Source organism: Meriones unguiculatus, chromosome 1 (assembly GCF_030254825.1).
Source record: "Meriones unguiculatus strain TT.TT164.6M chromosome 1, Bangor_MerUng_6.1, whole genome shotgun sequence".
NCBI lineage: Eukaryota > Metazoa > Chordata > Mammalia > Rodentia > Muridae > Meriones > Meriones unguiculatus.
In genome coordinates this window covers 116923074-116939645 of record NC_083349.1, presented here as the reverse complement: position 1 = coordinate 116939645, position 16572 = coordinate 116923074, and the positions used below count along the sequence as shown (strand labels likewise).

Genomic DNA, 16572 nt, shown 5'->3' with positions numbered 1-16572 from the left:
CAAAATACTAAAACCAAATTGTGATTGAGAAATATAGGTGTTCCTTTATTTAATCATTAAAGAAGACATAGGAGTAGGTATGTAATTACTGTGAATTCAAAGTAACTAAGTGGCATTTTGTGAAACCTGCAAGGACTCCTGCGGGGGTTGGAGATTATCCAGGCCTTTTTTATGTTGCAGGGGCCATGTTGTTACTATTACCCCAAGCCTGTATTAATGGAAGGAACCACTCAGTTTCAGTTGGAGTTATTAAGAGTCAAGATATAACCCTTCTAAGATTCCTCTGCAATCCCCTGTGCTGCCTTTTGTGGAGAGAGGGGCCTATGAAAAGAGGATGAGTGACTGAAAGTAGCTCATGTTTCTGTTCTTGCTTGCATTTTTTGATGGCTTTCCTAGATTTTGCTGTTGGCCATCTTAGAGGCCAGGAATTCTTGGGGACTGAGGTGCCTAAGGGAACCTTCTATTCTAGACATCCAAGGAACAGTACTGATGCCTGGAGATTTTTGCCATTTCTGATTGGTTTCTGATTGATAGAAATTGCTGGGGGTTTGGAGTATGGGCTGCTTGTTCCAGGGCAGACTGTTGGGCTGCAGGTAACCCAGTTCTCTCTCCCCAGGGGCATCCCTCATCCTAGCTCTGAAAGGGGTGACCTGTACAGGTGCAGTTCTTTGGACATCTTAAGAGGAATGAATGTGTCAGTGTATTGAATTCCTAGGCTCCGTCTTGCCTGAACTCATACTTACCAGCTCTTTTCCTGTTTCCTTATTTGGCATAAGCTTCCTCCATTTGGAACTGCCTTCCATCCTCTGTCCTTTGCCTGATCACACCTGCTGTGTGATCAAAGTTTGGCTCTGATGCTCCCACCCACATACATCTCTCCTCCTATCGCAGAGACTATGACTCCTCTGAACTGACTTGGCATCCACCTTCTGTGGCAGTTTCTTGGTTACCTGTTTGCTCTGTTATATACTCCTATGAGCTCTGAGGGCAAACTTCACATTGCTTTTTTCTTTCTGTTTTCCCAGGTAGCCCTTGGGTAAAGCAGCTTTCAGTGAATTAAAGCAGCTCACAATCCAACTCAGGACACAGAGGCACCCCAGCTGAAGATTCTACCACTGGCAAGCCTGTAAGTTCCCCATAGGAACTTATTATTCCTCTCCTGTCTGTCTCTCTTTTCCTTTCTGATCAAACTACTGACCCAGGTTGCTTGTGAACTTTTATATTTCCATGTTGGTGTAACTGTTTCCTAAGTATTTTATAATACTTAACACACTTCAAGAAATTTATACAACATTGACAAATGTGAAGTCAAGAGTAAGACTTGTGCCAGATTTTATCATCCAGAAAAAAAAATGCACACATCATTTTGGTGTATGTTATTACAGATTTTTTCACTCTGATCAACTCAAGCATATTTTGCAAAGCAGGAGCAGGCCATACAGTGTATTATAATTGTCTTACTTTTCTGACTCGACCTGTTCTATGTTAGCGGTTAGGAGAATGACTTTAAATGATTGCTTGAGTAGAAATCATGGTGCCATCATAGAGTAGTTGTTGAATGTTGGCCTGGGTTTGTAGCTCAGTTGGTAGAGTCCTTTCCCAGCAAGCGTAGGGTCTGGGCTCAATCCCTAAGCAGGCACTAAGCCTGATATTGTGGTACATGTCCGTAATTAATGTCAGCACTCTAGTGCAGGCCAGGAGATGGAATTTGGAAGTTGCACAGTGAGTCTGGGTTAGCCTTGGCCTATGTGAGACCTTTTTTTTAGTAGTCATTGACTCAGGAGAGTTCGTAACTTTTTGTTCACTAGTTTCCCCATCTGTAAAATGAATGCAAATCCCCATTACTCGTAGGCCGTGTGTCTTTTTGCATACATACCTGTACTGCCAGTATTTGGAAAGCTAAGGTAGGAATATCACAAGTTCAAGGCCAGACTAGAATTCATAGTGGGAGTTAGACACTGAACTCAAAACCAAGACAGTGACATCATTAATAATCCCAGACATGGAAGACCACAGAGCAGACTCACCAGATTCCAGAGTTTACTCGGCTTCTTTCTGAGTTTAACTGTTGTCAAGGATTCTACACCATGGCTATCTCCAAGTGATGTAGGGCTTCCCCATGGATGGACATTTAAGTGGCTTTTGGCATGAACTTATGAGTAATTAATGATGCATTAGCCATCTTCCTCCATGCATCTTTAACACTTTTGTGATTTATTTTCCTCAGGATACCATTGGAAATGTGAAAGGTGAGCCTCCTGGCTGCTATGTCCTCAAGAAAAGCCTTCCCAGAACCAGTTCACACTCTGCTTTTCCATCTGTGTTAAACTGTGTTCCCCTGCACCCTGCAAAGCTGCCAGCTTGTCCTTCCTCTCTCCATCAGTGCTTCAGCACCGCGGGTTGTCATTCATATCAGGGAAAGGGAGAGAGATAAGGCTAGAGATAAGGCTGTGCAAGATCTCAGGCCCCCAATTGGGCTAATTTACCTTCCTGCCTGCAGTGGGAACCTTTTTCCTCAGCCATAAGGCAAGGTTAATTAAATCAAGCTAGTATAGTTCTTTCCTGGGGACAGAGGAAAGGGTGACAGTCTCCTGGACCACACAGAGTGACTTAAGAGCCCTGTTAATACTGAGGGGTGACTGACTGGGGTCAGTGGTTGTGTGCTGTTCTTATCTATGTGAGGCATACCTCCCCAGGCAGCTTCTGGCCTGTTTGCCTCTGCTTTCGTGTCATAGATTGTCTTGGGGAGGTGACTCAGCTGTGTGCCTGCTGCACTCTTCTCCCACAGGGGAGGTTGTCTGGAGACACAGAAGGGGAGGAGAAGAAGGTGGTGTTTAGTTACGCATGCCCCAGGCCTTAGGGATTGCTGGGATGCTCTCACATCCACTCATTTGAGATACTCAAGAGGGAAACAGAGCTTACACTGATCTCTCAGGTATCATTTAGAGACTTCACTTTAGAAAGCACTAGCCAGGCTTCTCATTGAAAAACAGAACATCTATAAATTTATTTTTAATCCTTGAATATATTATAACCAGAGAAGCTTTCATTTTCCTTCTGGGGATGATTGAAATTTAAAAACAAATCATGTGAATTCAAGGATTTTTCATATTAAGGTACTTGTTGGAATTTGATAGCTTGGAGGAGAATATAGTTCAGGAATACCAGTGGCAGTCCACTGTCAGCACCGACTGGAAGATGATTCTTCTGATGGCTTTGGATTATAGGATTTAAATATCACTACAACTTTTCTAGCACAGTAAATCCAATTATGAAAGCCTGATTGTGATATTTTAATATTATTGGAGCAAAACACTGGATGAAAATTCTCATTAGTTAAGCAAGAGACAGGCAGGATAGAATTTCACCTTCCATTATTATTCCTATAATTTTATTAGCCTCAGGGTTTATTAAAAATTGGTGTGCGATCGATGAGTAGTGGCAAGGCCACGAAACTGACGTGCCTTTGCAATTTTTTTTCCCTTCAAGACATTCACTGAGTTTCTACAAGGTGAGAGCTTTGCCTAGGAGTGGGCATGTTCAGCAGGAGTGGTCACACTGCAGAAAGCAGGCTATATATTTGAAGCCATATGAATACACACGCATGGAATGACATCCTAGGAAACGGAAGGCAGACTCTCACAGAGGAAAAAAAAAATCACTATCCTTATACTTACGTCACATCAAACATACTTTGAGAGCTAACAGGTTAGACTCACATTGTGCATGTGTATGTGTGTGTTCATGGGTGTGCACGTGTGTACATATCGGTGTGTGTGTATGCATGTGCACATGTATAACTACACAGTAGAGGTAGCAGTCAATGTTAGATGCCATCCCTGACCATTCTCCACTTTGTTTTTTGAGATTGGGTCTCTCGCTGAACCTGGTGCTCACCTATTTGGCTAGGCTAGACTGGACTGTGACCTTCAGGAATTTTCCTATTTCTGTCTCTCCATGGCTGGTCTTATAGGTATATGTCATTCGTGACTGACTTTTATGTGAGTTTTTGGGATCCAAACTCAGGTCCTCATGCTTGTGTGGCAAGTGCTTTACCCACTAAGGTACCGTCTGGCCAGCCCCTAAAGTTGCTTTTATCTTTCCTCATTATTGTTGTTTTTGTTATTTGGTTTTTTTGAGATAGGGTTACTCTGTGTATCCTTGGCTGTCCTGGACTCACTTTGTCGACCAGGCTAGCCTCAAACTCACAGTGATCTGCCTGCCCCTGCCTCCCTGAGTGTTGGGGTTAAACGTGTGCACCACCGAACCTGACTACATCTTTCCTTATTTTTAAAGTTTTTGTTGACTGGCATCATGGCATGACTTGCCATGACTGATTCTAAAGGAATAAGTGTTGGAGGACAACCTCTGGTTCTTGTCCACAGGAAAGCATTATTGCATGCCCAGTTGCAAACAAGGTCTTGAATGTTTACTTCGTTTATAGAGCTCTTGTCTTGACTGGAGATCATTTTGCTTCCTAAGTAGAATACTTGACAGAGTCTGGAGACATTGAAAAGAATGCCTTATTGGGCTTTGTGTGTGTGTGTGTGTGTGTGTGTGTACATACACTTTTCATGGTGTGCTTGTGGTGGTCAGAGGACAACTTATGGGAATTGGTTCTCTCCTCCTTGTGTAGTTCCCAGGGCTTGAACTTAGATCACTGGCCTTGATGACAAACAGCTTTAGCTATTGAGATATCTTGCCAGCTCTGTAGAGATTTCTGATTGTCATAACCATGTTATTTAGTATGTGGGGGCCTATACTGCTAAACCTCTTACAGTCTGTGGGAGTACTCCCACAAGAGATAACCATCCTGCACTATAGTAGTGGAATATGGGTGCTGAGGTCCCAGGTAAGGTCCAGTGCACATCGAGGGAAGCTTCCATACCTCTCAATAGTATGAGTGCCCATTTCCACTGGCACACCGCATGACACTAAAGGAGGACCCCTGGCAACTGGCAGAGCCTCAGAATGGGCCTGGAACAGGGCAATGGCTGCTTTCCAAGCCTGCATGGATGTTCCCTTGGGTGCTGGCAGGCCTGGCACCTCCTTATAGTGAGGGAGGTATGGTTGGCTATCCAGAGCTGGTGTCAACTCCCCATTGGTCCAAAGGCTGTGTAAAAACGCTTGCTGCTGCTCTATAAAAGATATAAAAGATATATACCTGATGCCAGTCTGTTTTCTGGGCTGGTGAGTCTGTCTCCCTCACCCCTTCCTGGATCTCAGTTACCACAGTGGTGCTGCCAAAATGGAGACATCTACTGTGGAAATTTGTGAGACCAAGCTGTCTCTAGGAAAGTTATCTGGGTCAGGAGTCTTCTTATAAGTTCAATTTTCCAGGGTCCTTATCACAGACAAAGGCCAGCTGTGCAACTTGAGAAACTTTTTTTCCTGGCATCAAAAAAGCTAATCAAACTCTGATGGGAGTTTTATGTCAACTTGCCATAAAGCAGAGTCATCTGAGAGGAAGGAACCTCAATTGATAACATTCCTCTATAAGATACAGCTGCAAGGCATTGTCTTTATTTGTGATTGATGTGGGAGGCCCCAGCCTATTGTGGGTGGGGCCATCCCTGGGCTGGTGGTCCTGGGGTCTATAAGAAATCAGACTGAACAAGTCAAGATGAGCAAGCTAGGAAGCAGCATCCCTCTGTGGGCTCTGCACCAATTCCTGCCTCCAGGTTCCTGCCATGTTTGATTTCATGTCCTGACTTCCTTCAGTGATGGATGTGGAAGTATTAGCCAAACAAACCCTTTACTCTTTAAGTTGCTTTGATCGTGGTATTTCATTGCAGCAATAGAAGCCCTAATTAAAATACTGACTTACGTCAACATTCACAGGAAACTCCACGCAAGTCTCTTTCCCCTTTTCTAAGTTCTACACATTGATAAATATCAAGAACAGAGTGTGTGTTGGCCGAGAAGTTCATGTGTTACCTGTTGGCAAGATTCATAGTCTCTAGACACCAGGAAGTGCCTCTTGGAGCCCAGAGTCAGTGCAAAGGAGGTGTTAGGATGCTTAAGGATACAGACCTTCTGAGGATTTGACTCTGGCTTCCAGATTCTGTACCTTTGGGGCAGAGTGGGCTGATTCTAAGATAAGGTGATTTCATTTGCATTTCCAGTTCTAGAATAGGTTCTCACAGCCGTTTTGCTCTACCCAGGTTCCCCCTCTGCTTCTGCCTCTGGCCAACCCCCTTTCTTTATCTCTACTGCTTTTATTCCCCCCCCCCCCATTCACCATTTAATTTTATAGGCTTGGGAGAGGAATTGGCTTGAACAAAATGTGTGAAGCTACACTGTATGACAGGGATAGTTACTGTGAAGATTGATCGTGGTGGCTTTCTCAGGCTAGCGGGTGGCACTGGCATGCCGGTGTGATAACACTTCAGAAGAATGTGGCACAATGATGGGACATGTAGAATTGTGTGTGGGTACAGGGGACACTGGCCAGTCCAGCGATGTTAAGGGGTATTTTCTTTGCTTTACCAAGCACAATTTCACAGTTTTTAGAGATCACCACATACCTATGGTGATGGCCTAAGGAGGCTGTGGCCACTCCTCTGTACTGTTTGCAATCCATTTCCTTTTCCATAGCTTCTGTATGTCGGGTGTCTAGATGATGGAGGAGTCCACTACGGCACTTACACTCTTCACCTTTCCCCCTCAATAATGGAGGTGGTCACTGTTTGAATGCTGTAGGAAAAATAGCCAGGCTGAAGGAAACGACAAAAGATAATTCAGTTGTCGTGAATAGGAGTTCTGCAGAAGGAAGCAGGCCTTTGAGGGAGCTTGATGGGTTTTTGCCAGGATTGGCCTGAATCACAAAGTGAGAAACCTTTTCAGTGCTAAACCACTACCTAAGATCCCTTTGAATAGATCAACTCTGACCACCGTAGTAGGTACATGTAGAAACAAGAATCGTCGGGTAAGGTTGTTAAAGAGGACAGGGAGAGCACTTTGGATGGCCACCCTTTCTTTCCCTCAGTCTGAAGCTTTGGGTTCTGTCTTGCCCACTTCCTTCAATTCTTCCTCAGCCTTTCCTGAGGATAACTAGAAGAGCCTTGATTTCCACAGTGATATCAGGCAGACCTTTTTGAACCTTGGTTCTGGAGCTTCTTGGGTATAGAACTGTAGGCAGATAGCCTCTTTGGGTTGGAATGTCCCAGCTCTAAAATGAGAATAATACTTGGCATATGCAGTGGTTGAAGCTTGAGTAGATATTTGTAAAAGTTACACAAATGTACCAAGGATGGTGTGGGGGGTGGGCTCAGAAAATACTAGCTATCGGTTTTTGTTGAGTTCAGTTAGAACACAAATGATCAAATCTAAGGGTTAGGGCATGAGTGTGAGTTTGTGTGTGTTCACGAACACATCTGCACATGTGCATGCACATGGAAGCCAGAAGAACACTTAGGGTATCATTTAGAGAAATGCATTCCACTTCCTTTGAGGCAGAGTCTCTTACTGCCTAGGAGCTTGTTTATTAGGAAAGACTGGTTTACCATTGGTCTACAAGGATCTTTCTGTCTCAGCCTGCAGGGATTAGAAAGGTGTGACACTACAGCCAGCCATTTTACAAGGTCTCTGGGGATCAAACTCAGGTCCTCAGGCTTTTGATACAAGTGCTTTACCGATTGAGCCATCTCCCTAGTTCCCAGCATTTGGTAGTGGTCAAGGGGACAGAAAATCTAGTAAGGCACACAAATTCTGAGTTTCAGTGTTGGGGAGGAAGCTGTTTGTCATTTATGCATGACATATCCACTGAAGGCCTCCCTGGGTACAGGTTTCTAAAGAAAGGATACGCTTGGCTAACCTCTCTGTGTGTCTCTGGTCCAGCCCTGACCATTCTGTGCTGAGCCCAAGCAAGGAACTTCTAGCCAAGAGTTCAAGTACTCTTTGATTTTTTTTTTTTCTATTGGTAATGAATACAGTGATACCAAAGCTGCTCAGGGTTAATTAACTATCTCCCAGCCAGGTTAACTTAAACTTTCTCTCTTTTAAAACTTTCTTTTATTTATTTTTATGGATATGAGTTATTTGTCTTCACACACACCAGAAGAGGGAAATGGATCCCATTACAGATGGTTGTGAACCACCATGTGGTTGCTGGGAATTGAACTCAGGATCTCTGGAAGACCAGTCAGTACTCTCAACTCCTGAACGATCTCTACAGCCCCTACTTTCTTTTAAACTTTGCTGTAGTTTGAAAAATGTCTGGGGGAAGAATAGGCACAGTAGCATTTTTTTGCCTTTGTCTGGGAGGCAAATGTCTAAGGTGCTGCTGGGAGGCAGTGAAAAGGAGGAGGGAGAGGAAAAAGGTGAGGCTGAGGGGATGGAGGAGGATACAGGAGCCTTTAACTTCTGAAATCCAGCTATTCATCCTTATAAAGACATTTTTCTGCTTTTCTACCAAGAGTTCCACATAGGAAGCTCAGTTTGGATGGAGCTGCATTTCACTTCTGGATCATTCCCACCACCCAGATTTGTTAGAAGGGGATATGTACCCCCGAGGAGTGTCAGGGTGGCTCTGTCCCTGCTGGGACCAACTTGTAAACTATGTTCCTCCCAGGCTCAGCCTGCACTGCCCCCAGGATTTTGTTTGGACATGTTTGTTTTTCCAGGTTTGCTTGGTTTAGGACCCATGAGCTCTTGGGGTATTGGAGAAGCTGCTGGCCATGTGAGATCCCAGGGTCACAGAAGGTCCTCAGCCATTCTGAGTGTTTGTTTAATGACTGATGTAGCCACAGACACTCCTTAAGTATCTCTGGCTCAACATCAATAGTTTCTTCTTCTCCATGACTACCCCGTCCTCCTTTTGGGCTACATGTTGATTGGAAAACATGAAGTACATCGATGGATAGATGTTTCAATGCCAGCATTGACCTATGGAAATACATCAATATGAGGCAAGATTACTTGGTTGGGATTTTTAAAATTTTTGTTTTCTTTAAGTTGTTCATGAAGAGAGACCCCCTCCAGTCTATGTTAGAACATACTCATGTTTGTGGATGACTTTATGTTAAGGGCTGAAATCATCTCTGATCTGTGACATACAGCAATGTGCAATAAAGAGGAATTGAGCTTGGCCAGCCTTTGAAATCTATTGATTTCAAATTGTAGCAGTGGAAATCAATTCTATTAGAGCAATAAAGCCTATAAATTTGCCTCTGAAACAGATTAAAGAATATTCACTTAGAAGCATATAAGCATATCCTCAATAGAATGGCTAGGTGAATAATTCTCTTATAAGCAGCTGTGAGGAAGTGAGTGAAGTCGTAACTCTGGTGCCCAGTTTATCAGCTTAAACATCAGTGCCCAGATATTTCATGGCCCAAGACAGATGTGATGCTCCAGATGTTCCACTGAGGTGAAGTTCTAGGAGTCTTTAATCTTATCCATGAGTTCAGGTGGAGCCAGGGTTCCGTAGAATGAAAAGACCAGTTTCTACATGAAGGTTCCATGGGGCTTGAAGGTTGTGTCAGTTAAAAAAAAATGCCCAGAGTGCTGAGTTGGTGATGGAACCCTTGGTTTTGTTTCTACCCTGTAGTGACAACTTGGCTGGTGCTTTCCTCTGCAGGTGAACTTGACATTACAGCGTCTGCTTTGACTTGCACAACCAGGAGACGGCATTCTTCTCTGAGTCACTAAATGCCGGTGTGCATCCTGTACTCCAGCAAGAGAAGAAGGGAGGAGCTTCTTGGATGACAATGGACGTTGCACTGTGCAGGATGAGGGCAGAGTGTGTGACATCACCACCACGAGGGTAAGAGCTGTCTTTCTGTGTCAGTTTCTTCGATGATCATTGTGGTCAGAGGAAGAGGAAAATATTTTACAGTGTAGTGATAAAGAGGAAAGCCACAGATGGTGATTTGGGGGGAAGTTCTTCTGACTGTAAAATCTGATAGGCAGATGAAGCAAAAGGATTATAGGTCTGGAAGGGTTAGATCAGAGTCATACCACAAGCCGGCTATAGAAAGGGCTAAGGTGGGCCTGGAGATACAGCTCAGGATGCTTATATACCGTGCTTGAAGCTCTGGGTTTGATTCCCAGCATGGCATAGAAATCAGGCATGATGGCACAGTCCTGTACTCCCAGAACTTGAGACCAGAGGCTAGAAGATAAGAAGTTCAGTTATCCCTGAGTGCTTAGTGAGTCAGGGGCTGGTCTGGGCTATATGAGGTCTTGTCTCAGTGTCTTAAAACAGAAAAAAATAAGCAAGTTTTAGAGACTTGAAGGAGCCACACTATTCCTCTTGCAATAAGAGTCTTTTTATGTCTAGCTTAACGTAGATGCCTCAGAACTGGAATCATCAGGAGACTGGCTCAGGTTGCTATGTACCCAGAAGCACATTTGAGTCATATCATGTATTAAGTCCGATGGGTCAGCTCAGATGGCCTACATACAAACCAGAGTTTCATTCCTCCATGAACGCTGATAAGTCTATCCTTTATTTCCCCAAAGCACTGAGGTGCTCTGAAGTCTCTCCTTTCTGAACTGTGGAAAATACATTACAATCCCCAATCATCCCTCTATTTGCATGACTTCACTGATTGGCCATTGAATTTGTCATGTCCGATCTAGATCTTTCTGCTGCTGTTTTTTATATTCCTCCAGAAATGGCAATAGCTTCTGTTAATTCTGTCAGATAAAAATCAGTGTCTTTTACCAGACAAGGACCAGTAGTCATCAAAAGAAACTATATCAGTAGAGAGGATAGGTGAATGTTAAGGACAAACTAGACATTTGACGTTTGTGCACAGTAAGGATCAGGTATAGAACGTGTAACACGACTTTGTGACAAATGCTGATATGAAGTATGCACAAAGGGCTGTTGAAGAAGGTGAGCAGAGCAGGAGAGTTCAGGAGGAGGGAGCTATCAACTTGACCCAATACATTCACAATCTTCAGAACTCCTTCCTCTGGGTGCCAGAACTACTGCTACACACATCTATATAAGCACTCCTCCATACAACATGGCTCAGGTAGAGAAGTGATTCTCCCTCATCTGCAGGATCTAGGCAATGATGCATGTATATATGCAAACAATACACATGTGGGTACATAAGGAGAAAAGAGAACAAGAAAGGCTAAATATTAGACGGTGAGGATGGACTACGGTTACAGGTTCTGAAAGAGTATATTAAGTTACCTGTTTTTCTAGCTGTGACTCCGTTATGGAGTTTTTGGTTTCTGGTGACAGTTAAGAGTGTAAACATATATTTAACACTGAAAGGGTAAAATTTAACATGAAGCTCCACAGCTTCCGCTTTCAGTCTTTATTCTAATTGCATAGAAGTTTCATTGAGTTGTGTAGATTTGGGTCTGATTAATTTTGGTGTGTGATGTTTTTAACTTGTTTCCAAGTTGTTTCTATAATACAGCTTATAAAATGAAAAAAAAACACACAGTAATACAAAACAAAAAACTCAGGTGGACAAGTGATGGGATATCCACAGAGGATTAGAAGCACCTCTTAGGATCAAGCCTACACCTCCCTCATTGAAAATCCATCATCTGTGATACTCAGCCTTTTTATAAATAGGACAACCTTCTGGTTATTTGGCTTACAAAGCCTGAGCACACACTTCTTGAGGTGAACTGCGTACAGAAATCCCTGGGGTTCAAGATAGGCGAAGTTAGCTACAGTAGTGACTGGAACAAACACTCAAATCCAGAAGGCTTTCTGAAGTGACCTGTGCTGTACAGGCTATCTCTGAGTACTCACAAACACAAAGGAGGAGCAAGAGCATCTGATATACACAATTGTACTAGTCAGAGGGAGAATGAGTAGAGAAGGAGATGGGGCCAGAGAGGGGAAAGGCAATTATTATACAACTTTTAATAAAGGTTTTATGTTTCCAATTTTTTTTACACTTGTTATTTGACCCTCAAGGCAGGTGTGCTACTGTTAGGGTCTTTCTACTCAAGGTCCTGTAGCTGAGAAGAGACAATCTAAAGTCAGGTTTTCTGTACCTTTTCTCCTGTTGGTTGCCTGCCCTAGCTCAGCAGGAATGAGGGCATTTTGTTGACTACTTTTCTCATGACTGCAATAAAGTATCCGACAAAAACAACGTAAAGAAGGAAATGTTTATTTTGGCACATGGCTATCTTGGTGGGGATGGCGTGGTGACAGAGGTGTGAAATGTCTGGTCATAGTGTGCCAGCTGTCAGGAAGCCTGAAGAGGTCCGTCAATCCTGGTGCTTCTCCATCTTGCTTCATTTTATGCAGTCTAGAACTCCAGTCTATGGAATGGGACCACCCACATTGTGGGGTGTATCTTCCAACCTCAGTGAAACCAATCTAGAAGTTTCTCTATGGCTACTCTCAGAGGCTTCTCTTCAGTGATTCTACATCCTGTCAAACTGGCAGTGGATATTAAACAGCACAGGACCACAGTCAGTGGGCTTTCTTTGTTTAGTTCAGCAAAAGAGACCATCATTTATTGTGTTATATTTCTCAATTGCTTGCTAGTATCCAGGTACAGTGTCAATTGCAGGACATAAAAAGCTTGAACAATAGCATAAATAAAACCACTTACCACAGTGGGTTGCCTCAAAACTGTGTTCAGTAAAATTTTCTTAAAATTTTCTTGCGTGTGGCCCTGGCTGGGTTTGACCTTGCAGTCCCAAGTGCTGGGATTACAGGTGAGAACTTCTATGCCTGGCTTTTTAAAACAGTATTAATGGAAAAATTTAACATTTACAAAAGTAAAACAATACATTAAATTCCCATGTAGTGACTGCCCAATTGCAACAGTGATTAGCAGGTGGCCAATTTATATGGTCATTATTATTGTCTTCCCCATCTAGTTTTAGAAATCAATCCCAAATGTTATATAATATTATTTATAAATATTTTAGTGTATATTTCCAATTAGAATATCATGAGGACATTGGAAAGTTAAGTCTTTTATAATATCACACATCTAATTGGTATTTGATGCCCCTGTTTACATACAAGTGTAATACAGATATAATGCACATGCAAAAACAATGCAAATAAATGTATAATGAAATAATACGCATTTGATTTGTTAGAATCAAGAGCCATATACAACCCTATGGCTATGCCATTTTTTCTGTGGGTTCCTGTAGTCTCAGTTTTGCTGCTAGCATCCCTTTTGATATCATTGAACATGTTCTTCTGAAATCTCTCATTTTATTTTAATTAACAGTTAGATTTACAAAAGGCTCAATCAAATTTAGGTCTGTGGATTGTTTTGATACTTCTTTCAGGACATGTTTTGCCTCGTGTCTCTTTTGTTACATTGGGCATTTCCAAGGAGACAGATGATAGAATTCATTCCCCACTGATTTGTTATCTGGAAGCCACTGATGACCGTTGTCCAGCTCTTTACATTTTTTAAAATTGAAGTAGAATTACATTACTTTGTCCCTCCCTTTCCTTCACGTAGCCCCCCAACTGCCCTCCCTTGAGTTCCTCCCATGTTCTCCCTGCCACCCTCTAGTTGATAGCCCCTTTTTCTTTGATTATTGTTACATACATACATACATACATACATATGTAAGCACACACATATGTGAATATGTATATTTATATACACATTAAAGGGTAGATTATATATATATTGTTTTTAATTTATTGTTAAATGTATTACAATTTATTATTCATTTTGTATCCCAGCTGTAGCCCCCTCCTAATCCCACCTTCCCTTCTTCTTTTCCTCCCATGCCCCTTCCCCAAGTCCACTGATAGGGGAGGTCCTCCTCTCCTTCCATCTGACCCTAGCCTATCAGGTCTCATCAGAACTCACTGCATTATCTTCCTCTGTGGCCTGGTAAGGCTGCTCCCCCATCAGGGGGAGGTGATCAAGGATACAGCCACTGAGTTCATGCCAGAAACAGCCCCTGTTCCCTTTACTAGGGAACCCACTTGGACACTGAGCTACCATAGTCTACATTTGTGCAGGGGTTCTAGGTTATTTCCACACATTGTCCTTGTTGGGAGTATCAGTCTCAGAAAAGACCCCTGTGCCCAGAATTTTGGTTCTGTTGGTCTCCTTGTGGAGCTCTAAAGGGTAGATTTTAAAGGGTATATATCTTTCCATATAAAACCTTCTACGTGCTTCTACAGGCTTACCACTCTGCACTCTGTACTCTGGACAATCAATAATGTTGTCATCCCTGGGAGAGGATAATTCTTCTCCTAGCCGTCATTAGTTGCCTGTAGTTCTTTGTATAGAGGAAGCATCTCATAAAAATTTCCCATTTCTGTGTTAATATGTCCATTGATTTACCATATAAGGAAGATTCTATAAGAAAGCAGGCTGAACAAGCCATGGGGAGCAAGCCGGTAAGCGGCATCCCTTCTTGCCGTTGCATCAGCTCTTGTCTTCATGTTCCTACTCTGCTGGAGTTCTTGCCCTCACTACTTTGGGACATGAACTATTATATGGACATGCAAGTGAAATAAACCCTTTTTTCCCCATGTTGCTTTTGCTCATGTATTTCATCACATTAATATAACCCTAAGTTTGCATCTGGATTCATAGGTACAATGGTCTTTAGTTTCTTTCTCAGGTCTGTTTGTAGTTTTGGTAAGAATGGAATACTGGCTTTGTAGAATGTGGAAGGGCATCTTCCTTTTCATGGTTTTGGAAAGGTTTGTGAAGGATTCATGCTAAGGAGACCTGGTATTCACCATAGGAACAGTTGAAGCCTGACTTGCAGGGAGTTTTTAAGTTGCAAATTAAGTATCTTATAAATTCATTAAGCTTCTCTTTCTCATCTTCAGTCATTTGTGAGTTGTATATTTCTAGCAATTTGACTGCTTCATCTAAGTTATAGTTTATCTAGTGTGCAGGCATAAATCTATTCACAGGGAGCTCTTAAAATTCTTCCCACTTCTGTGACATAGCCTATTCCACTGCTCATTTTCCTAACTGGGCTCAATGTGGCTGAAGATTGATCAGCTTTATTGATTAAAAAAAAAATGTCCATTTTCGGCTTTCCTTCTGAATTTTCTGAATCCCTGTTCTTATTTTCTGTTCCATTCATTTCAAGTGTAATAGTCATTTTCTTATTTGAGCTGATTTTGGCCTTAACTTTTCTCTTTTTCTACACTTTTGAGGGAGAGAGTCCTTAATTTAAGATCTTTTTTCTTTGACTACAGGTATATAAATCTGTTTTTTCTTGTAGTCACTTTTTCAAAATGATTTGCTTACTTATATTTTATGTGCATTAGTCTTTTGCCTGCATGTATGTCTGTGTGAGGGGGTCAGAGCCCCTGGCACTGGAGTTACCAACAGTTTTTAGCTGCCATGTGGGTGGTGGGAATCAAACCTGGGTCTTATGGAAGAGCAGCCAGGGCTTTTCATGGCTGAGCCCTCTCTCCAGAATCTCCTGGTCACTGTTGTACAGCGCCCTATAAGTTTGAAGTTTTGCTTTTGTTTACTGCAATTTAAAAAAAAAAAATTCCTGTGAATCCTTGAGGTGTGTCCTTTAGTTTCCACACTGAAAAATTATTCCCAGATTTTCTTTTGTTAACTGATGTACGGTTTTATTCCATTGTGGTTAGTGTACTTTACTATTTCAATTTTTTTTTTTTCCTGTAATTTGGATCTTGAATGTCTCCAAAGACCTCTTAGATAGAGGCTGGATCCTCTGTTATGTCATTACCGAGAGGTCATGTAATTTTTAGGAAGTAAGACAGTGGTCAGAAGTTAGTGCACTGGGGATGTGCCACTAATGAGGATATTAAGCCCCTCCCCTTGTATTTATTTGCTTTGCTCCATGATTACCTTGAGGTTGACCCACATAATTACACAATGTTCTGCTGTCTGTCTCTCTGTAGGCCCAAGACAACAGGGGCAAGTGAGGATGCACTGAAATGTTTGAAATGGTGAACCAGGAGGCAAACCTTTTCTCTTTCTAAGTTCATTACTTCAAGTAATTTGTCAATGCAAAGATAGATGGTTAGTTCAGTTTAAAATTGGTTCAGGCTGTTTGATGACTGAGCCCTTTTTTGTCTGTACTAGAGATGTTTTGTGTCCATTAGAAAGAGAGAGAGAGAGAGAGAGGGAGAGAGAGAGAGAGGGAGAGAGAGAGAGAGAGAGAGAGAGAGAGAGAGATCCTAGCTGGAGTGCTTAGTCTTTGTCAGGTCTTGTGGGTTTATAAGGATGTTTGTATCTTCTTTATTTCCCTACGGATATTTGTGTAATTGTTCCATATGTTATCGAAGGTGGGATATTGAAATTCCAATGATTTCTCCCTGTAGTTGTGCCATTATTTTTACAACATGTATTTTTTTTTTGGCTCTATTGCTAAGTATGTTTATAGTACTTATGCCTTCTTTTGATGGATTGGCATTTTTATTAGTAGAAATGTTCTTTGACTCTGGAAACAATTTTTATCTTAAATTTTATTTGGTGTGACATTCAATATAGTCACACCAACTCCTTTTCAGTTATTTTCAACTTTTAAAATCTCAGCTTACTTTTAAATGTAAATAATTACTTTCTATTATGCCATTTAATTATTTTCTCTGCTGTGTTTTCAAATTATTGGAATATTTTTATAAAGAAAAATTTTTCTCATTAACTCTCGTGT

General features: G+C 42.0%; 1 protein-coding gene across 6 annotated transcripts in view; it reads left to right on the top strand.

The window, feature by feature from the left end:
- The window catches only part of Kcns3 (potassium voltage-gated channel modifier subfamily S member 3), a 54350-nt gene that overhangs the window by 17924 nt on the left and 19854 nt on the right, over window positions 1–16572 (top strand). For 5 of the 6 annotated variants that reach the window (XM_060365873.1, XM_060365887.1, XM_021642314.2 and 2 more), the window contains 2 exons: window positions 1026–1126; window positions 9581–9766. The gene's annotated coding sequence lies outside the window, so the exon portion shown is untranslated. Of the gene's footprint in view, window positions 1–1025; window positions 1127–2227; window positions 2250–9580; window positions 9767–16572 lie in introns of those variants that run through there. The other variant, XM_060365898.1, reaches the window with a different exon arrangement.